The sequence below is a fragment of the Rattus rattus genome, chromosome 16, assembly GCF_011064425.1.
Source record: "Rattus rattus isolate New Zealand chromosome 16, Rrattus_CSIRO_v1, whole genome shotgun sequence".
NCBI classification, from domain to species: Eukaryota; Metazoa; Chordata; class Mammalia; order Rodentia; family Muridae; genus Rattus; species Rattus rattus.
Genome location: NC_046169.1, coordinates 2,296,089 through 2,310,271, shown reverse-complemented (window position 1 = coordinate 2,310,271; position 14,183 = coordinate 2,296,089). Strand labels below are relative to the sequence as shown.

The 14,183-nt window shown below is 47.0% G+C and overlaps 1 protein-coding gene across 4 annotated transcripts in view; it reads right to left on the bottom strand.

Moving 5' to 3' along the window:
- Positions 1–9,916, bottom strand: part of Evi5l (ecotropic viral integration site 5 like) — a 38,105-nt gene extending 28,189 nt beyond the window's left edge. For all 4 annotated transcript variants that reach the window (XM_032886416.1, XM_032886418.1, XM_032886417.1 and 1 more), the window contains exon 1: positions 9,721–9,916. The gene's annotated coding sequence lies outside the window, so the exon portion shown is untranslated. The remainder of the gene's footprint in view (positions 1–9,720) is intronic.
- Between the last annotated feature and the right edge of the window lie 4,267 nt (positions 9,917–14,183).

The following is a 14,183-nucleotide window of genomic DNA, read 5'->3' as shown; positions in this document are numbered from 1 at the left end:
GTATATATGTGTGTGAGTGCTTGCACATGGGGAGGGGGATGGACTTATATGCACTAGGATGCATGCAGAGAGAACAGAGGTTGATATCTGACATCTTCTCCAATTGTTCACATTATAGATGGAGGCAGGAACTCACACTTAGACTCAGAGTTCATCTACATTGCTAGCCTACCTAGACAGAATTAAAGGTGGGCCATAACACCCATCAGGCACTAGGTGTGTACCAAGGATCTGACCTCCAGTCCTTGTACAGGGCATGTCTTAACAACTGAGCAGTTTCCCCAGCCCCCTACATAAATCTTGTGCCGATGGCATCTGTCCTTGCCTGCCTTATTATGATTTGAGGACAAAGCAGTATCTTAATTTTTTTGCTGTAATCCCTTAATGTACTATTAGAATTTGGCAGGTGCTCAGTAAACATTTGTTGAGTGAATCAAGACAAAAATTCCCATGTGGTTCAGAGAGGTGATCAGGGTCAGTAGCAACAGTAACCTTATAAGGATATCATATGCCCTTGACAGTAGGTGATGGGGAAGGGTGCTTTAATTCTGTGTTTTTCTCCATTGAAGTCATTGCTTCACTCTAACTATGAGAAGGATGCCAGAGAGGTCCTGATAAAGGGACACTGCGTGAGATAGCAACCAGACCTCTTGCCTGTGAAGGTCATCAGAAACAAGGGCATTACAAGGAGGTGCCATAGCCCTGAGCAGCTGGAGGAAATATAATAACTATCATAGGGACAAAAAATGGGCACTAGAGGTAGGTGGGGGAGATGGATCAATGGATAAAGTACTTGCTGGGTATGTTTGAGGACCTGAGTTTGAATCCCCTGAACACTTGTAAAGCTGGAGAAGTAGTGCATGTCTGCAATCCCAGTATTCCAGTGGCAAGACAGGAGGTAGGGAGATGAGAAGTCATAGCAACTCTCAGGCCCAGCCAGCCTAACAACAAGAGACCGTGTCTCAAACAACATGGATGACGTGGTCAGATGTCTCAGGGTGTCTTTTAACTTCCACATGCATAAAGTGCATGCACTTGCATGCCTAAACACGTCATACAGACATATACATCCAATAAACAAAAAATTTAAAAATCAGGGTGTTGGACTGGAGAGTTTGCTCAGCAGCCAAGAACTCTTGCTGCTCTCAGAGGACCTGAGTTAGGTTCCTAGTACCCAGGTCAGTCAGCTGTCAGCAGCCTGCAACTCCAGCTTTATGGGACCTGATGGCCTCTTCAGGCATCCACATGCACATGTTCATGCACACAAACTTAAACAGACTCAGATACATGTGAATAAAAATAAAAATCTTTAGGGACTGGAGAGATGGTTCAGTAGTTAATAACATGTACTGCTCTTACATACACATTTGCACATAAAATAAAAATGTAATAAAGTCATTTGGTCACATAATGAATCCAAATCCATCCTGGGCTACAAGAGATCCTATCTAAAAAAAAAAAACCTCATTCAAAATTATAAAAGTTATACATTATATATATATATATATATGCTAATACACTTGTATTTGTGCTACTCATGATCAAACCAAGGACTTCATGCTAGACAAGTTATCTACTACTGAACTACATCCCCAACCTCACAGAATATTGCTCAAAAAAGATTGTGTACAAGGGTAGTTAGAAAAATAAAGAAAAGAACATAAAATATTAGAAAATAAAAAAGCACCATACTGGTAGGGAGAGGGTCATTGGTTGGTACCCCAATTCTGTCATCAGAAGAGGATTTGAACTTGGTTTTCTCTCTCCAGTCTTTGCTCTAAGGTCACCCATGATGCTTCTGCATTCTCTACATTTTTTATTTTAAAAACAGTATATGGTTAAAATATATGTATATTATATTTAACATATAACATATATAATATTATATTATTATATATGTATATGGGCCAGGGACGTGGCTCAGTTGGCAGCATGGTTGCCTAGCATATATGAAGCCCTGGGTCCCATCCCCAGCACCACATAAACCAGGTGTGTGGGCTAGAAGGATGGCTCGGTGGTTAAGAGTACTTGCTGCTTAACCATGAGGACCTGTGTTCTGATCCCAGCACCCAAATGACAAAGCAGAACAGTGCTGCAGTAACCCCAGTGTTGTAAGGGCCAGAAGTAAGACTATTGCTGGATTTGCTAGATGCTAGCCTAGTCTGAAAATATGGGCTCCAGGTTCAGGGAGAGATCCCGTTCCAAAGGAGTAAGTCAGAGTGAGAGAGGAAGACTCTGACTCCTTTCTTTGACCTCTGTGGACATGTACAGGTGTGTGCACTTGCACAAATATCCCCCTTCCATAAAGTCTGACATGGCGGTTTATGCCTGACATTTCAATACTCAGAAGTTAGAGGCAGGAAGACCAGGAGCTCAAGGTCAGTTTCAGCTATATAGGGAGATTGATGCTAACATAAAACCCTCTCCTATCTCAAAAAAGCAAGCAACACCAACAAAATGAAAACAAAGTTGCACATGGTGGTGCACACCTTTAATCCCAGCACTCAGAAGGCAGAGGCAGGAGAATCTCTGAGTTTGAGGCCAGCATGTGTGGGTCCATGCTCTGCCCTGCAGCTGTGCTGTGGCTGCTCCAAAGTGCTGAGACAGCACGTGGGAATCCACAGCTACTGTTTTTCAGCGCAGTGAGCCAGCATGCCTACATGGGCAACTTCTATGGGGTGCATGGCATCACGAAGAGGAATAAAGACCCCAAAATTCCCTTTTGAAAAATTTGAATTGAATTGAAAATTGAAAATATCTTGTTTCAGATCCCCTCCCTCCCATGATTACCACAAACATAGATTCAGTTCAGGATCTGAAGCTTGGAATAGTGCTACCTGACCCCAATTTTTCCAAACTGGTCAGCAGACCATCACTGCTGTGGCTGTCCCCAAATCCTGGGGCAATAGTAAGGCTGGTTTTCAGCTCTTTTGTTTGGCAAAGGGTAGGCTATATAGTTCCTGGGGTAACAAGGACAACATTGAGGATTGCTTTCTTCTCACTTTCATTTTAGCTATTTTAAATTTTCTTCTCTTCCTCCTCCTCTTCTTTCTCCTCCTTCTCCTTGTCTTCCTCTTCCTCCTCCTCTTCTTTTTGAGATAGAAATCATATGTAGCCCTGGACGCTTTCAAACCTGATATGTAAAAGAGTATGACCTTGAAGTCCCGATCTCCCTGCCTCCACTTATTGAGTGCTAAGATGACAGATATAGACCACCAAGCAGATTAGTTTTAAATGACAGTTTGCTGTAACCTAGAATCACCAGGGAGGAATGTCTCAATTCCACAATTGCCTAAATCAAGTCAGCCTGTGGGTATATCTGTTGGGGACTGTCTTGACTGTTAAATGACAAGAGCCCACTGTGGGTGACACCATTCCCTATGCTGGGCTCTGGAATGTTTGAGAGTAAAGAAATCTTGCCGAGCAAAAGTTAAGCAAGTAGGCAGCATGGACATTCTCTGCTCTTGATAGTCATCTAAGTTCCTGCTCCAACTTCCCCGAAATGATGGGCTCTAACCTTGAATGGTAAGCCAAAATAAACCCTTCTTCTCTCGTTATTTTGATTGGGGTCTTTTTTGAAAATTCATTTTATTGCCAGGTGGTGGTGGTACAGCCTTTAATCCCAGTCCTTGGTAGGCAGAGGCAGAAGTATCTCTGAGTTCCCAGTCTAGTCTACAGAGTTCCAGAGTGGCCAGGGCTACACAGAGAAGCCCTGTCTTAACAACGATGACAACAACAACAACCAAACAAACAAACATCCTCCCTCCCAAAAATTTTTTCATTTGTATTTATTTTGGGTTTTAAAGTGTTCAGATTAAAGGCATGTGCTACCATGCCCAGTGAAATTTTATTTTTAATTATGTGTAGTGTGTACTTGTGTCTCTGTGTGGTGTACGTATATGAATACAGGCACCCCTGGAGGGTACAAGAAGAGGGCATCAGAAACCCAGTTAGTGAGTTGTGAGTCCCCCCAGCACGGATGTTGGGAAGTGAACTTAGTTCCTGTGCAGAGCAGCAGGTACTGTAATTGCTGAGCTGTCTTTCAAACTTCTGGCCATGGTACTTTATCCAGCAATAGAAATGAAGCTAGAACAGCCATGAAATCTGGTTTTTATAGTGCTGGGGATTGAACCCAGGGCTTTGTGCATGCTAAGCAAGCATTCTACCAATGGTGCTACATACCCTGTCAGTTTTACCCATTTCTTCAAGATGTTCTGCAAGTTTTCATATTCGAGCAGTGTAGATAGTTATTCTAGATCATTTGGCTCCTCCTATACTCCTGTGACCCAGGGTATCATGACATTTCAATCTGTAAACAGGGCTAATGATAGTACTCAACCAACACTCTTTCTCTCCCCCTTCCCTCCCTCCCTCCCCTACTCTTATTTTTTCCACTCCCACTTTTGTCCTGTGTTTAGGATCAGCAGTGGCCTATATTTATTCCCTGCTGGATGGACAGTTCCTTGAGGACTCCACAGTCCAGGGCAAATTGTCCCTTAATGGTGACAATGTTTAAGGACTAAACACTATAAAACTATAATCACTTTTGTTGGGAAGAACAGGAGCAGTAACAGCAACACACTTCAGGTGGCGACCTAAGGGTGGACCTACAAATTCACATGTGACCTAAAAAAAAAAAGTTTATGTTGTGTGCCCTTATCAGCTTATTTCCTGCCACTGCAACTGGTTCACTTGGCAGTAAATTTCTTCATTTTCTCTATTTTAATGTCCTTGAAAATGGCAGGAAGAACATCAAAGCCCTTTCCCAAGGGCTTCCCATGGCAGGTGCACAGGTGGAGATGTGCTTCTCTGTCATCTGTGCCAGCTTCCTGGGCTTGTTGGGCTGGATGGTGGGCATGGGCGAGGCAGCTTGATTAGCATTACCTGAGGCAGACAGATCTGACCTCTTTCTGTTGCAGAAATGGCTAAGGGAGGGAAGCCCATTAGCTTGTAAAATCAAACACATTTAACTGAGAAGCTGCTCTGTGAATCTGGGATTCACCTGTGAAAAACACAGATAGCCCCCCTCCTTTCATGGGATTTGCTCACGGGCTGTGTATCCCGACAGGTATCGGTGAAAATATTTCATGGGGGTTCTGAGGAGATGTTCCATGGATAAAGTGTTTGTTGTAAAAGCAGTGTTTGGACTCATAGAAGCCAGGTCAAAGATGAGCGGGAGGGGCTAAAGAAATAGTTAAGAGCACTGGCGGTTCTTGCACAGCTCCCACACTAAGACTGACAACTGTCCGTAACTCTAATTTCAGAGGACCTAATTCCCTCTTTTAGCTGTGGGAATTGTACAAAATGCATGGACATACATGTAGGCCAAACAGGGATACACATAAAAATTATTAAAAATAAAAAAAAGCTGAGAAGGGATGGTGGCCATTTGTAATTCAAGCATTTGGGGCACAGAGATAGGAGATCTCTAGGCAAGCTGGCTAGCTAGACAAACTGGAGAGCTGCAGGTTTATCAAGAGACCCTGTGTTAGTGGGTGAAAGTGGACAGGAACAGAGGAAGACACTCTGCCCTCCACAGGGACAGGCACACAAGTGCATCTTCACAGACACTTGTGTCCATGTGCCAAACATACAAGTACACCAGACATACACACAGGCAAACACCAACTACTTAAGGATCCTATTTTATAGGGCCAGGGAGATAGTCGAGTACTTTCCATGAGAGCATGAGGACTTGAGTTTCAGGGCTACCATCCCTATGAAAGGCCACACACAGTGGTGTGTGCTTGTAATATCAGTTCTTGGGAAGCAGAGGCAGGAGGGTCCCTGGGGCCTAGCGAGAGATCTCTCCCCACACTCCTCTGCCAAGATAGGGGTTTTCAATGTAGCCCTGGCTGTCCTTAAACTGACTCTGTAGAATAGGCTGTCCTTGAACTCACAGAGATTCTCCTACCTCTGCTTCCTGAGTGTTGGGACTAACCAGCATGCACCAACCACCACCCAGATGAAAGATCTCTTTCAAAAAACAAGGTAGACAGTGTCTGGAGAGATGGCTCTGTGGTTAAGAGCACTGGCTGCTCTTGCACAGAACCAGAGCTCGATTTCCAGTACCTACGTGGCAGCTTACAACAGATCCTAAGGAATGACACCCAAGGCTGATCTGGGACTCTACATGTACACACACACACGTGTGTTAACTCATACTTGAAATATTCACATACACCCACCATGTCACCTACAAACAAAAGATTTTTCAAGTGCATGGATTCATGCTTAGAACAGACAGTAAAGTGCAGGCTAAATATGCTAAAAGGGCATTGGAAATGTTCCTCTGAGGGATAGGTTTCTTCTCCAACTGGGGTGGACACAGGGAGCATGCTAGCTCTTAACAACTTCCTTCTTTCTAGTGCTTGATTTTGGCTTTCCTGGAGATGGTATGGTTTGTACCTTCTCCCAACTTTCCCAATTTCAGATCCCCTTTTGACCACGAGTGCCTGATGGATCACATGTGGCATACTCTGGCTGGAAGGATAAAGCTCATCCACCCATCCGTCAATCCATCCATTCACCCATCCGTCCACCCCCAGAAGTCACACATCCCTTGAAAGAACTGTGCTGGTTCTCAGTCCATCCAGGTTCTTCTGGAACACCCTACCCTGCTGTGCCTGCTTGGTGAATGCATCCACAAGGCATCCCCGTCACACCTTCCTGGATGTCCTAGGGATGCCCTGATCCTTTCTCAGAGCCCTTACAGCAGTACAGGGTAAGTAATTCTGTCTCCTGCATTCCTACAGCAGCAGCAGCAGCAGCAGCAGCAGCAGCAGCAGCAGCAGCGGCGGCAGCAGCAGCGTGATAGCAAAGGCACCCACTAGAGCACTGACTCCTTCCGGTTGCTCAGGATTAAATGAGATGATATGCAAATTATGTTTGACACAGCAAACACAGGCATGAGCTCAGTCAATGTATGCTTCTGGGTCCAATTTTTCCCCAAGCTGGGTGTGCAGGCTTTAGATACAGGACACCCGGCTCAATTCCCTGGGCATGGTGGGGTTATCACCCATAAACACTGACATTATATTCTACAAGGAGATGGGTTTCTCATCCACCAGTACCTATCAAAGCACAGATACAAAAGACAATGTATCCATATCCTCAGGACACAGCAAAGCTGTGTGGGTTCTACTCAAAAACTCGAAGCCTTCTGGTACTTTCTATAGAGTTCACAGTCTATCCCAGGGGCCCTGTCTACCCTGCTGTGCCCATCTGTGCAAAGTCCCCTGGGGAGTGGGAGGAGGTCTTGCAGTTTCCCATGGGCCACATGACCTTCAAGTCTTTTCGTGCACTCTCGCTCTCAAATGGACATGATAAACTTCTATCTCATGTCCATCAGGATGGCTGGCCGGGACTTCCCCATGTCCTCAGTCCTTCCAAGACTTCCAAGAGACCCCTGTGTGACTACAAGTCCCATAACAGACCGTCTTTTTTCTTCATTCTTTCAGCCCTGATTTAAGCCAGCTTCCTGTAAGATGGCTAAGTTCTTTAATCCACTGAGGACAGGGAGGTCAGGGCCGGTGACGATACCAACTTTGCTAGGTGACTGTTCTGCTAAACCCCAGTGTTCTTTTCACTGCTCTCAGGAAACAAGGCCACACCCTAATCTCCCTTACAGCACAGAGTACTACTATTCTAAGGGTTTCTCCCCCAAACTCCCATTTTCCAGATGGAGAAGCTGAGGCTCTAAGCCAAGATAAGGTTTTATTTTTTTCAAATCGTCCAGAATTTGTTTGTAAATATTCTATAAAAAAGAGGAAACCTAGGCTTTTTATCTGGGTTTCTCCAGGCATAACTAAATGCTTGTTTGGAGCTGGCTTGTTCTGGATTCTCCTCACACTCTGCAGTCCTATAAACTACAGCCAGTTCTGCAATCTCTTCTTTCCTCTCTGTCTTGGGCCTCAGTTCTTGTGCCAGGGCCAAGCCACCTGCGATCCCTTCCAAACCACCACAGTCAACCACAGGAACCCAGAGGGAACCCACAGGTGGGACCCTAGGATGAAAGCCGTGGGGCAGAATTGGTGGGAAGAACCAATACAACCATGAGAGAGTGAGGGATGTGGGGAGTCTGGCTGGGACAGACTGGTTGGGAGTGGTGTACTCAAGGTTGGGGGTGTCAAGCAGAGCACTCGTCCTTTCAACAGTTCCCCCAGTCCTCTTCATATTTTTTCCCCTTCTGAAAATATTCCTTAAAGAGGTGCTTGCTTTTGGCAGGTCTGACCCAGTCCGAGCAGATCCCAAACGCTAGGAGGAAGCTGTTTGATTTTGACCAAACATTGGTGGTGAGTTAAAGAACTCACAGGGCTCTCAGAGACGGGGCCTTGATGAGCACCTTAGATGGCAGCACAGTTTATATTATTTGAGGCCAGCAGATGCCGTAGACTCAGGGATGCTGGTCCTACCAGTCTGGTCAGACTTTAGGATTGGGGCCAGGAGCAGCTGGAAGATCTCACTCCCCATGGTATGTGTAGGGGGTGCCATTGATTTGGAAATGGGCAGTGGTTCCTTTTGGGACACTGGCATAGGAAAGAATGTCCTTTCTACGAAAAAGGGTAAGGCAAGGAGAGACAGAGAGAGTGAAGAGATTTGTGGTAGGTAGATTCTAGGCCCTGACACCCCCTAGAGTCCCACTGTAGTCCCCATCTCAAAGAGAATGGGGTGGAAGAGATAGGCTAGCTGCTGGGGACAGAGCTTGTTGCCTCACAATCTTCTGTCTTTTGTCTGAATTAGGAGGTCTGTTGAGGGTATTGGGCTCAAGGTGTGTAGAAGTTCTTAAGGGGTGTGGGTGTGTGTGTGTGTGTGTGTGTGTGTGTGTGTGTGTGTGTGTGTTATAGAGAGAGAACACTCGTGGGCCTGGGTCTGTGTTGGACCCCTAGGTTCCTGTATATTTAGGGATTATCTAAATGACCCCACTGTGTATCTCTCAAGAAGATGGACTGGGAGGGTGTGTCTATGGGGGATGGGATTCAGCATTATCTTTTTGGGAAGTCGGAGCACTCGTTTCTCCAGGAAGATGCAATCTAGATGGCTCAAGATCAGCAACAGTGTATGGTCCTCTCAGAAGACCAGAAGTAATTTTGTTTTTCAGTGGAGCACTTGAACAGGAGGGGTGCCAAGCGAGCAGGCTGAGCGATGTGTCTGGATTCGGTTGGGAATCTTTCCATTTAAGAGGCGAGGCATGGGTTTCTGTGGAGTCAGAAGGAAAGAGTCTAGGGTTCTGATCTTGGTCTCCTTGGAGAGGATGAGGGTGTAGGCCAGATCCAGAAGACAGGAACCCAGGTGAGGGGTTTCGGGGGATGTAAAGGCAAGAGATGTGCAGATGGGAGGGGTCATGGATTCAGGTTGGGGACTGGAGGGGGACGCTCGTGGTGTGTGTGTGGGGGGGGGCAGGTCCGCAGACTGGGGGATGGGGAAACCCTGGACAGGTTATAAGAGGAGTCCTGGGACGATGTACAGAGGTTTTGAGCCTGTGGGGGGCGTCGGGAAGAGACATGAGGTCCTAGAAGCCCTGGGAAGGATCCTGAGGGGATCAGGAAGGAGGGTGGGCGGAGGCCGGAGTTCCAGGGTCCAGGGCTGGGAATGCCAAGGCTCCTAGCGCGGATTCTAGAGGCAAGGCGACCCCAGGTCATGCTCCTGGCTTGGCTTCCCCGCGGGGCCCCGCAGCACTGACGCCCCCAGGAGAAGAGGCCCGGTTCGGGGCCGCCCTACCTGCGCCGAGAGCGCCGCCATCGCCGCGCCTCGCCTCGCTGTCCCTGCGCTGCGTCGTCCGATGCCCCTACCCGCGGTCGCGTCTGCTCGGGGGTCCCGCAAACCCCGCGGCCCGGCCCCTTTCAATCAGCCACCCCCGGGGACCGCGGCCGTCGCCGGCTCCGCCACTGCCATTTCACCCGCTGACAGGAGCCACTGCCCCGCCCCCCCAGCCAGTCAACCAATTCACCACCCACTTAGCCCCTTGGCTCCGCCCACTGTAGAAGAATGACATGGGATCTGACCAATCCATAGCTAGCCCATGAGGCGGACCCTGGCTACGGTTCTCTGAGGAGAGGAGCGAATTGAAAGGAGAGAATCTGTGATAGACGTCTAATTTTGCCTATCAAAATAAGTAATAATATTGATCGACACCTTAACTACTAATAATGATGGGCAAGAGGTGTGCCCCAGAAGGAAAGCTGCGGCCTTGAGCAACCCTTTGCTGAGGCACTAAGCCCCGCCCAGAGCTAGCATTTCTACCCAATCATGAGAGGTTCTGAGCCGTCCATTACTATCTGCTCTTCAAACCTCGGCCCTGGTAACTGTTGAGATGGGAGGGGTGTGCTATGAAAATGATTGACGTCTAAGCGGTCAGTGACACGGATGGAAGGCGGGCTCCCGTATTTGACCAATGGAGTCATGAGACTGGGAATGAGGTTGGCGTCCGGGGCGGTAGGACTTAGGCCCTGGGCTGAATGAAAAGGAGGAGTTAATGAGGAGGCGTGTCCCAGGCAAGGAATAGGCGGGATCGGACAAGGGCCGGGATCCTGGCTTAGGTTTTAGAACCGGCGTATCTAGAAAGCTCCTCTTCAGAGCCAGGATCAGTGTGGCGGGCGGGTGATTAGGTCAGGTCCTACCCTTGCTGGGCGAATCTGGCGTCAGAACTCCCGATTATATCCCTCACCTGCCCCAACCATTCTCTCTCCTGGGGCGGAGAGGGGCTGGGGCGTGGAGCATCGGAGGGGATGTCAGGTCTCCTTTAGGTCCTGAGCCACGCACGTAAGAGCTGCTTGTAAATGCTTGAAGAATGAATGAATGGGACCACGATTCTTTTGCCAAACTCCTCCTCCTTGTCCTCCTTTTTCTCCTCCACTTTCTCCTCCCACTTTCTGAGTTTTTTTTTTTTTTTTTTTTTTTTTTTTTTTTTTGGAGATAGTCTCTTGTAGAGCAGCATGGCCTCAAAGTTTTCTTCTATGTAGCAGAGGGTGACTTCGAACTCCAGATCCTTCCACCTTCACCTCCCATTCACCACCTTGGCCGGATCCTAGATTCTTTTAATAAGTAAGTGAGGGCATAGACCATGTATGAACCATCACTGACAGCTAGCAAGACTTACTACATGGATTACTCCAGGATGTGGGTATGGGCCTTGGATAGGGTGGGGCAGGGAAGGATGTGTCATAGAAGGAAAGGTGAGATCATACCTTCAGCAGGGGAAGTGATTCCCCTCTGGAGGAGGCTGCAGAGTAGTGGAGTACAGCCTGATTCACAAAAGGCTACAAGAAAGTTCAGGCTGAAGATAGAGACGCAGGAGGGGAGACAGAGAGGAGTCTATTCAGAATAGAGAGTGTCAGGATGTCTGAGGTTTGAGATCTTAACTCTTTGTATAGTCAGGGCTTCTATCTGAACAGTTGATATTCACGTGGATTTGAAAAATATATTTCTTTATTTTTGAGACGGGGTCTCTCCACAGCCTAAGTTGGCTTCCAACTCTCAGTGCAGTTTAGACTGGCATCAAACTCAGAATTTTTCTACCTCAGCTTCCAGAGTGCAGGGATTGCTGATGTGTATTATGGTGCTGATCTCATATTCTCTCGCTCTTTTATCTATATTGTCCCATTAAAAATAAGAAAATCTATTATTAAAAACTCAGGTGATTAAAAACCTCCTCCTTTCACTCACACTCTTGTATTCCTTTTCCCCATCTTAAAAAAAAAAAAACAACAAAAAACAAAAAACCAAGTTGTTGTACAGCCAGTTTGTGTGCTGTTCTACTTAATAGCATAAGTTGAAACCAATCTCCAGCTGAGGATGAAGCTCAGTGGGTACAGTGCCTACCTAGCCATGCACAAAGCCCTGGGTTTGATACTCAGCACTTTGGTAAAAAAAGATATGGCAATAAACACTTGTAGTCCCCAGCACAGGGGAGGTGGAGACAGAAAGGCAAGTTCAAGGACATCCTCAGCTCAGCTACACAGTGACTCTGAGGCCAGCCTCGGTTACAGGAAGCGTGTCTCAAAGGGGGAGGGGCACCTGAACAGTTTGGTCAGGAGTTAACACTGATAATTGTTCTTCTTTTAAAAGAGCAATTTATTTACTTATTATGTATGAGTACACTGTCGCTGTCTTCAGACACACCAGAAGACGGCATTGGATCCCATTACAGATGGTTGGGAGCCACCATGTGGTTGCTGGGATTTGAACTCAGGACCCAGGGAAAAGCAGCCAGTGCTCTTAATCAGCACCGAGCCACCTCTTTAGCCCTCCCAATTTCTATTTTCAAGTGCTTATAGGTAGTTTTGGGAAATCCGAGGATGTGGCTCAATAATAGAGAACTTGTTAAGCATATATGAGACCAAAGGCTTCCAGATCTCCAGTGCTTCAAGAAAGGGTTTTCCCCTTTTGAGACAGGACCTCATTTAGCCCAGGATGGTCATACACTCAGTAGCCAAGGATACCTTTGAACTTCTGATTCTCCCACTTCCACCTCCTAAGTGTTTTAATTACAGGCAGTGCTGCCAGTTCAGTTTTATACAGTCTTGGGCTTGAACCCACAGCTTCGTGCATGCTAGGAAAGCACTATACCAACTGAGACACATCCCAAGCCCAATTAATTTTGTATTGTTTTGGGATGAGGTCTGTGTTCCCCAGGCTGGCCTGAAACTCCTGAGCTCAGGGGATCCTTTTGTTTCAACCTTCGAATCAGCAGGAGCTTGAGACACGTATCATGGAGTTCCCCACGTGCATAGTCATTTGTGTCATGAACATTGTTTGCTCCTAGCAGATCATTGCATCCACACCAAGGCCTTACCTGACTCAACTCACCCCAAATAGGGAGTCCACAACAGACCAAAGTAACTATTCTCCTCAGGGACAGCTTGGTGAACCAGTGCATTTTTATTGGGGTTACTTACAGAAGCAGGGGAGGCTCAGAGGCAGCTGAGCTTTTGTGTCACCAAAGCAACACTCCAGGATGATCGAGGACTCCAGAAAGCTGCAGCCTGAGAGAGCTCTGCAGGACTTGTAGGCCATGCCATAGGTGGGTCAGAGCCCTTTCCACTGCAGCAGCAGGCGTTACAGTGACCTTGGAGTAGGCACCTGGGTGAAACGTCTTCAATTTCAGCTTTCCCAGACTTGTGACATTTCCTTACGTCCGGAGTCTTGAAAGCCTCCTCCTCCTTTCCTGGAGGGAGGCTGTGTGACAAGGGGATTCTTTCTAGACTCTCAGGCCCTGTAAAACTTGCGAATGATTCAGTCACTAAGATCCCCATGTTCTCTGTTGTTTGGTTTTTATTTCTATTTCATGTGAATGGGTGTTTTGTCTGCATGATCTGTGTATTCTGTGTGTACCTGGTGCCCAGAGAGGCCACAGGAAAGCACTGGATTCTCTGGAACTGGGTGTGCAGATGCTCTCACTTGTGGGTGTTGGGAAATGATTTTAGGTCTTCTGGAAAAGTAGAACGTGTCTTGTGCAGTGTGTGTATGTGTGTGTGTGTGTGTGTGTGTGTGTGTGTGTGTGTGTGTGTGTGTGTGTGTGTGTTTGCATGTGCATGTTTAGGTTGCAGAAGACCTTTTAGTAGTTTTCTATTTCTACCATATGGATCATGGGATTGAACTCAGGTCCCCAGACTTAGTAGTAAGTGCCTCTACTCATAAAGACATTGTGCTGGACTCTACTTTTAGTTAAAAATAATTTTTTGAGACAGTATTGTAACTTTAATTTTTTTAAGGTCTATCTTTAACGATGGCTCTTAAATGCTTTAACCTCCCTTTTAGCCCACCATCCACCAGAGGTAGTGGGAAAAAAGGATATGGGGGAAGTGGACCTGTTTCGAAAGGCTCTTTGGAGCAACTCCCATCTGTGTTGTCTGAAAATCAGCAGTTCAGTTCATAGGTTAGCATCGGCAGTTCGATCCACTCGCAAACAGTTCACAGATACATTAGCAGTCCAGTTCAGTAGAGTCACGTTAGCAACAGCAGTGACATGACCTAGCAGAGATAGCCAGGCCTCAGCCCTGGCACAAGTCAGCAGGAGGGATCAGAGGGATGCCAGGAGAAGTTCTCAGCTGTGCCTCTCTCAGGGAAACAAAGATCAGCGAAGAGACCCACAAGCATTGCACAGCTCAACCACGGTCACTATCCAGAGAGTCCTATTTATACTCTCTCTCCAAACAGCGCATGTCCTCCACAGGTCTTGCCTC